The sequence below is a fragment of the Varroa jacobsoni genome, unplaced genomic scaffold, assembly GCF_002532875.2.
Source record: "Varroa jacobsoni isolate VJ856 unplaced genomic scaffold, vjacob_1.0 scaffold_872, whole genome shotgun sequence".
NCBI lineage: Eukaryota > Metazoa > Arthropoda > Arachnida > Mesostigmata > Varroidae > Varroa > Varroa jacobsoni.
In genome coordinates this window covers 156,531-168,183 of record NW_019213774.1, presented here as the reverse complement: position 1 = coordinate 168,183, position 11,653 = coordinate 156,531, and the positions used below count along the sequence as shown (strand labels likewise).

Here is an 11,653-nt window from a genome sequence, read left to right as displayed (position 1 = left end):
CAAGTTCTGATCATCTAAATAACTGTTATATTAAGGTTGTACCCTTAGCAATTATCAGAGTACTTTATACGGATACTTACGAATGGCTACGAATTGCGCACATAAATCAAGCTGACCTATCGAGCTTTCAATGTATGGTGGGCAGATTCTTTCCGAATATCCCAGTGACGCAAGGCTCATCCTGTTTTCGTCACCTTTCCTAATGATATAAAAAAAATATGATAAATTGATCAGAAAGAGGCAACTGAAGAACAAAAATGGCAAGAACCCAACATCCTCGAGTGAAAAGAGACCACTAGACGGTACTACGGAAAGAGGGAAAAAATCCTAGCCCAGCAAACTAGAGGTGGTATGCCCTCTAGAAGACAGTAAGCGACTAGTCGTTAAGTCAAACTGTATCTGAAGGTTAATTTATATGATCTGTCATTTGCGTAGGTAAAATCATGGTACTTGACGGTATTAAAAGTTGATCGTATGTGTATAGTCAGGACAGTAACGTCCGCAAATTATATCGACAATCTGCTTGAAAAACAGTGACGCGGGTGCTACGTTCGGAAAAGCAGTATTTAAATACTTTAAATATTATCGCAGCGAAATCGCCTCAATCTGTTCTTAGGTAAGAGTGTATAATGCTGGCCGGGTTAACGTACTACAATTAGGCAGTCACCTAACGGATTTAGCTAACGTCGTGTAATGGCCGAGAGTGAAGTCCTCACCGAAACATCCAATGACAAGAACAAAAATACCAGTGAAGTAGTAACCAACTCGATAAGCTTTTTTTCCGTGTACCCTTCCTTTTTCCTTGAAAGCTAATTAGTGACAACAGGTGTGACGCCAATGTGTGGTAATTAAAAAGTCGACTTTTTCGACCCTATATGCGGTTTGTGCGACAGAAGCTCGTCTTTGAATTCAAACACTGTTTGTCTCTAGAGATTACGAAACCTTACTTAAAACTTAAGAGGTTCTCTAGAACAGCAGACAAGTTTTAATTTACAGAAGGAGAGCTGTCATCGCTCTTTTTAATCATCTCCACAGACACGGTTATTAATGACTGTTGTGGAAATATCCAATTGTGTGATGTATTTGAATATTAATTTCCTACTCGCACATCAAAATAGCAGTGAGTACGCTGCTCGACACGTAAATTTCCAAAGTGTTAATGTTTGGAGTTCTATTAGTAATACCACTCGTAGATTCATGCAAATCTATGAGCAATAATTGTTTCCAGTTGTTTCGATATTTATATACGCCTGCGTGAGTCATTTATATATGTAGCTGGTCATATTGACTACTACAGCCATATAAACCGTCAACTGGAGAGCCGCTGGACACTGATAATACGGACGATGATGGTCCGTTAGGTGCAGACGCTTCACGCAAGTGTTACTGTGTGCATACATAGGAGATATGTTTACTTCGAGTGCATCCTTCTGATAGGATGCTCGGTGAAGTCCTTCCGGGAAAGTTAGGGGAAACAGCACGCATCATAACCTCCGAAATCCTTAAAGTAGGTCAAGATGTGAGTAGGTGCAGCTACTACGACTGGATGGGTTGACGAAGGATGGAAGGAGCAAAGATAGGACTCAGCTACCTAAAAGGAAAGGACACATATCAAGAATAGATCAAAAGAGATAAAGCAGTGGCCTACCGAAACAGAAAACTCAACATCTAAAAAAGCTTAAATTGTCATTTTTGATACGCTCCTCTCTTGTCTACGCCGAATTTGGAGAGGGGAATATAAAGAGAACACGACGGCCCCCATTGCCCACATCATAATACACAGTTTACCTTAGCCCCTGGTCGCCTGCCTTAGTTTGCCTGATACTCGCACGCCTCGCCCCAGTGACGCCAGGCGGCTTTCAGCGCCATCGAGATTATGAGGCAGCGAGGTTAACGATACAAACAACAGCAGTGGCGGCGACACCGACTGGTCTTGCTAAAAAAAAGGTGAGCCCTGAAGAGATATGAGAGGATCTTTCTCTTTGGCTATGTTTTATCTTTTTGTGTGGTTATTTTTTGAGGTCAGATGCTTCGCGAGTTGCGGTTTTGTAGGATGTGAGATTTCGGGAAAGGGTGAACCGCTTGCTGCGGCCTTGTTCTGATTTGCTATACGCCTTTCTGATCAGGCCAGATAGATTACGAGCAGATGTAAACGTGGAGAGTAAGAGAAACTGGCTTCAGGAACGGTAGACCGATTCGGAGAAAATCGCTTTAGTTGAAGATCCAGCGAAGCAGTAAGTACTTACATGAACGACCTGCGTGCTAGAGTGTACGCTCAATTTACTTTATAAACTTGCTACCTGCGTCCTTTCAAGTCGTTAAAGATCATAACCAAAAATCATGTCAGAAGCTGTAGTGCACCACATTGGTCGCAACGGTGTCAGTTTTGACGTCGAATAATCAGTTGTTGTTACCATGAGCCACTTTATCAGGATAAACTAACAAAAACATATTCGAATCCGACTACTCAAGATGAAAATTTCAGACACGATGAAAGACCCCAGTCATTTCATGTGCTTTAAATAGTGTTTCTTTATTTAACCACACTTATCATGGAGTATACGAAGTGTACGAGGCTTCAATCAGGTATTTTTAATTTTTTCTAGTCAATTTTTTTCAGGTAAAACTTTTAGATTTACGTGCTTTTATGTTAACGTTGTATCCAATGTTCTGGAACGATATACATATATATATAAAACCAAATGTTATTGTTTATGACTCTCCGGCGAACAAAACTGTGGTTAACGGAATTAGGGGACGCGAGCATTGGAGTTAACCTCATAGCTTCGATCCCTGCAACCCTTCTTAGTTATTACTATATTAGCAATTTCTCTAATATTTACTACACTTATATTACTATGGCCACTGAAAATGGTTGTGTAATAATACATTGAGTGGTATAGGCAACGAAAAACCTAAACCTTTTCACTCATCATTTCTCCTGCTTCAAAATGAAACCTTATTGATGACGGTACAGGGAAGCAGTTCTCATATCGATCGGAGTAAAAATATGTAGACACTGTGGAATAGATAGAAACAAAGTGTTACAGCGCTTTTCGGTTTTCGTCTAAGTCGCAACGGTTAGGTTTCCCGGGTTAATTTTTCTTCATTATCCTCAAAACTAATTCCTAGTGGTAGGACATTAATGCGAACAATGTGTGTGCTCGACCATCCACCTTATCTATCTAGCGACCTATGGCAGTCCAACCATTATAATCATTCATTCGAATATGAATGGCATGCCAGGTCTGGGCTTTTTATCACAGGTGCAACAATATGAGAGTCCATTGGAAACATAGACTGCCTTTGTGCAGCAAAAAGATACGGAAAATAAAGCGATTATGTCCCGTGCCATGGCATCATATTGACTTCACTCAAGATCTTACATTCATTACAATAAACGCTAGTGCAAGAAAGAATTCATCATATGAACAGTAAAAAAATGTATAATGCGCGAGTCTGCGGTTCAAATTGGTCACTTGTTAAACTACAGACGACAACTTCTATAAGTGAATTCATAAGGATTTTATGTAGCTAAAATCGAACACCCGCATCACCTCCGCTGTGCGTCTTTATGCACATCTATGGCACTACATGTTACACGTATATGATGCTCAGTCCTACTTGCGAGGGTCAAACTTACCGCTTAAGCTTACTGCTACTAATACACATAGTTTCAGTTCATAAGACAAACAGCTGGATTACTTGTCACATGAATGACAAGTTCAAGTTTCGGCTTGGATACGCCCTGAGAGAACCCATTCTGTTAGGGGGCTGCATCGGCTTCTGTCGTAGACAGCCCTTTTGGTATACATTACGACTAATTTTTTCATCATGTCTGCCAAGTTATTTTAAGGTCAAAGAATTTTCCGATAGGATTTAGCCACCCCAGATGTTAGGTTATGCCTATTACTATTTACGTGAGGATTTTTAAATGACACATAGTTCTAATATGTGCTTCTGGTGCTTCCATGACTGGTTTCTTCAGCCTTAATATGAAAAACATATCGACTGCCGACAAATTTCTTCAATAAATCCCCTTTAAGCTCAAGAGTGTTCAAGACGGTACCCAAGACAAAATTCTATATCGAGCTCTTTATTTTGTGGAATATAAAGGGTATCGCCCATTATAAAAATAAGAAAACGTTAGTTTTTCAAAGTTATAGAATAAGGACCGAGTCATTTGTGCGACTATTTTGAGCAAAAAAAACAATCAGTAGACCGTAGATAATAGACTGTATGTAAAAATGAAAAATGTTTCGCTAATTATTCACTCATTCCTGTTTGGGTTTAACTCGTTTACCTAAAACTTAATCAGAAGTTTCAAATATCCCGCTAAATTAGCGGCCTGTCTTATCTCCTATTTATCAAACAACATGTTGCGCTCAACGGTTCCTTTTGAGTCGTTCATCATTCAGTGTTCGTCTGCGTCCACTTCCTTCCCCGTCAATTATAGCTCCTCGTCCTTCCATATACATAAATTCGCGTTGTCGCAGTGCAGTGCAAAACCATTAATTTATTCGAAATCGTTGGTAAATATGTAAGCAAACATTCATAGCAAGGTAACTCTAATTTTAGCTTAAAGCAACAGTAGTTTGCCTGTCATGAATCAGTCAATTTTGTGAAATGGGCGAAAACTGGTGACACGAGCGCGATTTATTTAAACATCACCCGTCGAAAAGATCCTAGTGTCAATTAATTACGTCCAGCAAAGTTATGGAAGCATATAAAATAAAAGCCTTGACTGTGTATACCATTGCGAGTATTAGGGCAAGTCTAGATGCGTGCAGACAACGTTCTGCCTTGCGGCTGACGTACCTTTAAGCACTCTTTAAAAAATCAATTTTTGCGCTAAATTATTATGAAATTACCTACAGTGACAAAAACATATTTGAGTCATATGTCACAACAAGAAACGGTAAACACTTATAACGAAAAATGAAATAACGAGCAGACTTCAAGTAAGGGTACCATTGAACGTCTTATAACGAAGTCAATCACGTGTATTATGAGGTCTAACACGCAGGTAAGTAAAAGCACACTATCTTGTGTAATAATGTATTAAAAAAAAATATCATAATTAAGCGGTATCCCGACCATCAGGTAGCAAGATGCGCAAACACTACTCATAGTTTGTGTAAGAGCGTTTCCATATTGACATGTGGAATCAAATTATGTCACCTTATCCAAAAAAATACTTATAATAGCATGTGTTGCGATCGGCTAAATTTAACAGGCTGCAAAAAACCATCTGTAAGGATTGAATCTGTCCAGGTAATCCGGTATCTTCGAAAATATTTTATCTTAAAGTAGAGGCGGAGGCATCATCTTTCCAGGAGTGAGAGGAGTGGAACTAATTTATTATAGTTCCAATACAGTCTAATAGAGTTCATCCCATTCCATCCAAGCCATCTTCTGCAGCGGCTCATAATTTAAAATGAACGGCCTAGGGTCGCTTGCTAACTTCTGCGAGAAACGCAAAACGAAGATATAGATTTTTAGACGAAAAGTAGAGTTGACACATTCGAAACAATGATAGATGATATATTAATCTCTTTGCAGGTCATAGTGCGGATAAAATCTTATATCCTTGTTCAAGTTATTAGTACATTTAAGAAGCAAGTAAGCATACGGCTAGAGCTTACCGCAAAACAAGGTTAGGACAATATATATATATATATATATATATATATATATATATATATATATATATATTTTAACTCTTGTGATAGCTTCGATAATCTGAAAGTGTACTTTAGATAGTACGTAACATACATATTTTAAAGTCATGCATGTACGGAAATACTAAAGTCCGCACCAAAACATAATGCGATCGTAAGCACTATAACGGCCAGATCCGCCAAAAAAAGAGCTTAGGTGCACTAATGGCAATTCTATTACAACTAAAACAAATTAATCTTACTTATTACTTACTTTTTACATGAACTTCAAACTAAAATAGTCTTAGCTCCTTCAGCAGAAAACGTTTCGTATTACAGACGATAGTAAATTTAGGACTACAGCAAAACATTTCACACGTTTTAATATGGGGCTCCTCGTTGAGCTGACAAATCATACGTGACAAAATGGCGAGGTTTGTCAGCTGGTCCCCCTGGTACCAGAAGTAAGGGCTGGAAATAGAGTTCAATAGTTGTTACCACAATTAAACGTCACTTAATTCATCACAAGAGCCGTCTGGTATTCACATGAAATATAATGTGATCGGTGTTCAGGCGTACTCGATAGGGCTATAGCACCTATACTTTTTGCTCAATTTTTACGCAGTATTTGGTGTAGATCATATGAAATGATTATTTCGGCATCTTCTGGACATGCTAGTTCTCATTCTGGTGATCACTCATTATTGCGCGACAAATTGATTTGGTGGACCGTCGTCTATTCAGTCGGGTAATCTACGATCTACATGCTGATATCCGTTACAATGTCCCGTGCTATCCTAGAAAAAGTACATCTGTTCAATTTCAAGTTAGTTATTTTTTTTCTTTAATTCTGTATAAGTCAAGCACTAACAGTAGGATCTATGATAATTACACATTCACACAAGGGAATGCTTCTTTTTACTCAAGGCGATACTTAGCGTCTACTGGTGCAAAACATGGTTCATATAAGATCCAAACTAGTTATCAAGCTCTCAATATTAACTATTTACATACAAATTCGTCCACATAACGTTGATACTTTACAATATATATAAAAAGAAAACCAAATTTACAATTGAACAATATTTCAATCGAACAGGTAGCCGTTCCCTTAAGAATAGTTATCCCTCATCATCATTATTAATTTAAGTTCAAGTTTATTAATTCAATTAATAAAAAACAATATTCGTATGAAATACGGACGTAATTTTTAGAGCTATAGACGCTATGAGGCTTCACCTCTCTCAAAAAAAAAATCGATTAAATGTCTCATTAGTCCCTAATATACACCATATATAACTAAAATCATTGCACGAATCAAACACTGTCAATTTTAGCAATCAAATGTTCCTTCATATCGGCTTTTTGAGCAGTTTTCTATGAAGCCTACACACGTACCATTTACTTTTCAACAAACAGGAGTCGTTCCTATATTGCCTGTTAGCAAGAAGAAAAGCATATAGACATCATGAATGAGGAGGACAGTGTCCCAATCGAATCGGTCCTTCCACGCTCGGATTTTCCGCGCATATTCCCTTGAGTCATGGGCTCTTTTTTCAGAGACAGTTTTGCACCGCCACAGAGCAGAAGAAAACGAAGTAGAAGGTATTCAGGACCTTTTTTCTGAAGTGAAGCGAAAATAAATGTGAACGATTTTATTTTACCTGTCTATACGTGAGCTTAGTGTATATCTCATAAAGCGCTTATATAAATCTGAATTTTTACAAAATAATAACTTATTTAGTTTGTATTGTTTCTTGCTCGAAAACATCTAGTGGAACATGTAAGTGATCGATAAAACATTTTAATTGATATCGCGACACCGTCATCGTGAAGTTGTTGGCCGTGAAGCTCAACCCGGTTGGTTCTAGGCTCGCCATGTACTTACTTTTGTGCTTCGGTGCACAATTTAATGAAAATATTAAACGAAAATTGGAACTCTTGTTTTAGAAATTAACCAAAGCAACTTCGTCAATTCGAAGCCATCTAAAGCTACTATGCCGTAGAGTTAGATAAAAGTGAACCCTCTACAAATTTGCTCATTGCGGCTATATATTACCCTACCTAAACCCAAGTGGTTTGTGCTAGAGAAACCTTCGTTGCTTTTATAGAAGGTATACATAGAAACGGTGAAAATCATGATGGAAGACCTACTCAGTGTTCATAATGGCACCTAAACATTTAATTTAAAGAAAGACAGAGCGGTAGTCCTGTTTCGAGACCTAGAAAAAGTTATCAACAGACGATTATCGTGCTAATGTTGCGGGACCAATTCTCGCGGGATGTTGATGTAAAATATTCCACGGATAGACTCAGCGTTCCGCTGGCAGGCTTTGCTCGTAGTCAATATAAACGCAAAGTAAATGAGGGAAACCCGGTGCGGTGACATAGCATAAGTGCGGGTGACAAAGCTTAAGGTTGAAAAGAGTTTTCAACCTCTGAAAGATTGCCACTTCTTTGCAAAAATTAAATATATATAGTTTAGTCGGTACTTTTCAACGTCATTTGCCAAACTGTTGTTACTCAAGTTGTGTATTCGAGTACAGGTAAATTAATTATATCCATATCTCAACAACAATCCATACCTGCATACAATAGACGGTACAAAAAGCTCAGTAGCGAATTCGTTTTCAGTAATCGTTAGTTCAAAGAGATTCAGAGAGGGTGTGAGTAATTCGTGTAATAATGTGAGTAAAATTATCGTTCTTATCTGAAACGTTACTTCTTTTAATGTCTATTTTTTGAGGAGAACAACTAGTCGAAGCTTTCATGAGTACCGATATCTGCGCTTGATTTATGTGAGCAACCATCATTTGTCAAGCCAGTAGAGCAGTCAATCATATAAGGCATACTTTTGTGAACGGTATCAGGTCGTCTTGACCCAGTAAAACAGACTTAACAAATTCGCTGCTTCATACGATATTTTGTCATTAAAAATCCGGTTATTTCAAAGTGTTCTACTGACTCGGGCCAATATGATTAAATTAAACAATTGGAGCTGATACCTAGAATTAGCATCGGACTGCCAAATCATAGCTAACTGAAACTTTCCAGGATAATGCTTTCGACTGTTGGACATGCTCTGGACACGGAAGATGCTAGAACTAGCTATTCGGTGCGTTCAACTATGGAACTCAATAAGATCAGATGTTGTCTTCTTCACGATCGCGGTAGGAAAAGCTCTGTCAAGATAAAGACAATCGTCAGAAGTCCAACGCAAACGTGCAGTAAGCGTTCCTGCTTGTCAGTCCTGATTCAACCGCATTTTGAAGCGGACATTTTAAGGTATACAAATTACGTAACCCCACACGGCTACACGACGACGCAAAATATGGTGCAGTCGGCGCGAGAGCTCTCTGCCCAGCTAGAAGTAACCCAGCCGACTGTTCTCGATCGTTTGCTCGCACTAGAAAAGATTCAACAAGATGAAAAGTAAGCCATGAACTCACGGAAGGTGACATCGTTAACTGTCTGACAATATGTCTTTCGTTGCGATGAAAAACAAAGTAATTTCTACAAGATCGTTTCTGGGATTTAGTTGGATCTTTTATGATACCCTGAAACCCGGAGCATATAAACTGAAATGGCGGAAAAACAACAGAATCTTTTTTGTAACTTAATAGAATCGAGCTTTCACCCATGTAAGCTCAATAAAAGCGATCGATATTTAACCGGTAGCAGGCTCTTTCAATCACCTCCCGTTTTTGTCAGTACTACTTGTATATATAAAAGGAGCGTGGCTTGCTTTGTGTTCCAGCTAGCATTATCATGGCTCTTCCCCTAGTCTCTTATTTTATCATGAGTTATGTTGGCTCTCAGTTCATCCTTGTAGAGACTGGAGAATCGTTGCTATCCAAAAATAATAGCACAAACTGCGAAATAAACAGTCTAAAGATTATATAATCAATTTACTAAAGTTTATATTTTTTGCCTAACTAGATTGTTATGTAACGATAGGCTGTGTAACGATTGTTTAGGAATTTTATATTTCGGATTTGTGTTGTAGTAAATCGTGACACGTATACCGCTTTTAGCCATTGAATGCTGGCTTATATGAGCTAGAAAGCATCATATTGACGTGAGCTTATTCCAAAATCTGCATTTATTATAGCCGTCTGCTGAATTTTGAAAGATAGAATTCGTACGATTATTGGGGCTCTATGAGGGTAGTTGAACGCAGTCAAATGCTCAACACTGAACCTCCTCTAACTAACAGAATCTACGCTCTTACTACCACCATCGATCTCCACCTAAAATGATGGCAACCGGAGAGGCTAAAAATCTCTTGATTTCTCTGAATGTTGTCTAAAACTATTATCTCAACGTGACGTTCGAACTAACTTGTCTTGAGCCGTCGACTGTGCCATTTCGGCTGATCGGACCACTTACCTCGATGGCATATGGGACTCAATAGCGATAGTACCGCAATGCTGCTTGTCTTCAATCAACTGCAGCCGGTTTGTCGATGTTTTACGTTCACTTCTTTATTTTTTGGTAAGGTGAATGAACATCAGCTACGTTTCAACTGGCTATAAGGCAAGAAGATGAACGTAGCAGAAATGATCACAGACAAACGTATTCCCACATAAACACGCCGTTTCTAAGCCGCTAAGTATAATGTATATTTGTTATCAATATTAAAGATAACTAGGTACTGTATTTTACGCTCAACGTGCGAAAAACGGAATATTTATTATTAGTATTTACTCATATATATATATATATATATATACATATATACCTTAAGTATGTAGTAGTGAGTGGTAGAGTATGAGAGGACATATATGTACATGTCTTCGTAACTCGGTGACACGTATCTAATCTATAACAGGGCAATGTAGTTACGTACGTTTTTAAGTACCACATATTTGCTCTGTCGATCACAAAATTGACACTTATCAAATCTTCCTTCTCATTGAATTTCCATTAATTGCTATTATTATAATCTAAACAAAAAAAGAAGCATATTAGTGTCGTAAGATTTATGAAAGTGTCACGCAAGCTAATTATATTGTTTAGCATTAGTTTAAGCTTTAAGCGAACACGTAACTTCAGTTTACTAGTTTTTTTTTACTCACTTATCGATTTTCTTCGAATTCAAACACGACGTGCACCATCAGTTCTAAATTGGCCTAAAAGCTATTTTCTATAGCCAATGATAATTTGTTATCATCATATTGTCACGTTTCATCATGAATATCGAAACACCGCTCGCTTGTTAAAGAAGCTGTTTTTTTACTGGTTTTTAAAACATTCAAGACGCAACTTAAAATTACTTACTTAAGCTTCCGATAAGTCTATTTATACCGGCGTATAGATCGTTTCCACTATGACGTTTTGGAGGGGACCGATCATTTTAATAATTATAATTTTAATAAATAATAAGTGTCCAATTAGCAGGCTAAATGTGGTAAATATGTCAGCCTCGCCTTTGGGTATCTAGGGTTACAATCTCATTGGGTGTCATCAGTGTGCTTGGAAGCAAGGATATCGCTTAGTGATAGAAAGTTTTTAAATTACTGTTCTCATTAGGTTAGTATCTCGAAGATGACAACGCTGGTAGGCTTCATCAAAGACTGGTGAAGATATTGGAAAATCCTTTAACAGAATAGCCGTTTGTTACTGATATGACACAGCGAAAGTAGGAGCGTCTCAATGTCTCTAACGGAAGAACGAGTTGCTGTCTTCTAGGAGGCTTACAAGCAAAGCGAAGCGTAAAAAAACAATACGTCATTAAATTACGTGTTGTGTAACGCCAGACCAGCCTCCATGTTTCTGACTTTACGTCCAGTATTGCCATTAGATGTTCCATCAGACGGCTGACGAAAGGAATATGGCTATGTCCGGTTCGCACCTACACCACAACGTATTCCTAAGATTAGCAAAAAGCAAACACGTTTCCTATTAAGCTATCATGGGGACACGCAAGGCAAGCTTTGCATGGGGCTTTGATGCTCCAGAGTTTCGTTATTCATTGTTTTCCTCTTTGAACA

The 11,653-nt window shown here is 38.2% G+C and overlaps 1 long non-coding RNA gene across 1 annotated transcript; it reads left to right on the top strand.

Moving 5' to 3' along the window:
- Positions 1-1,696: 1,696 nt before the first annotated feature.
- Positions 1,697-9,553, top strand: LOC111264556 (uncharacterized). The gene is made up of 3 exons (XR_002682926.2): positions 1,697-1,947; positions 2,127-2,234; positions 8,715-9,553. It is a non-coding gene; the product is annotated as an uncharacterized LOC111264556 (long non-coding RNA).
- The last annotated feature ends 2,100 nt before the right edge of the window (positions 9,554-11,653 follow it).